General features: G+C 50.7%; 1 protein-coding gene across 1 annotated transcript in view; it reads right to left on the reverse strand.

The window, feature by feature from the left end:
* TTLL8 (tubulin tyrosine ligase like 8) overlaps positions 1 to 369 on the reverse strand; it is a 28016-nt gene that overhangs the window by 6781 nt on the left and 20866 nt on the right. The window lies entirely within an intron of this gene.

The raw sequence follows: 369 nt of genomic DNA on the forward strand, positions 1-369 counted from the left end.
AAGTACAGGGATCTGGAAGGCCAGCCCTTACAAGAGAATCCAGCCCTGGCCAGTGTGGCTCAGGGTTCGAGTGTTGCCCTGCATACTGAAAGGTCACAGATTCAATTCCTGGTCAAGGGCACGTACCTGGGGTATAAGTTCAATCCCTGCCCCTGGTCGGGGCACATGTGGGAGGCAACTAATCCAGCTGTTTCTGCCACACCGATGTCTCTCCCTCCCTCCCCATCTCCCTCCTGCCTCTCTCTAAAAATCAATGGAAAAAATACCCTCACTCCTCGGTGAGGATTACAACAAATAAGTAAATAAATAAGTAACCCTCACCTGAGGATATGTCTTTACCGATTTTTAGAGAGCAGGGGAGAGGGGAGG

This window comes from Myotis davidii, unplaced genomic scaffold (assembly GCF_000327345.1).
Source record: "Myotis davidii unplaced genomic scaffold, ASM32734v1 scaffold845, whole genome shotgun sequence".
NCBI lineage: Eukaryota > Metazoa > Chordata > Mammalia > Chiroptera > Vespertilionidae > Myotis > Myotis davidii.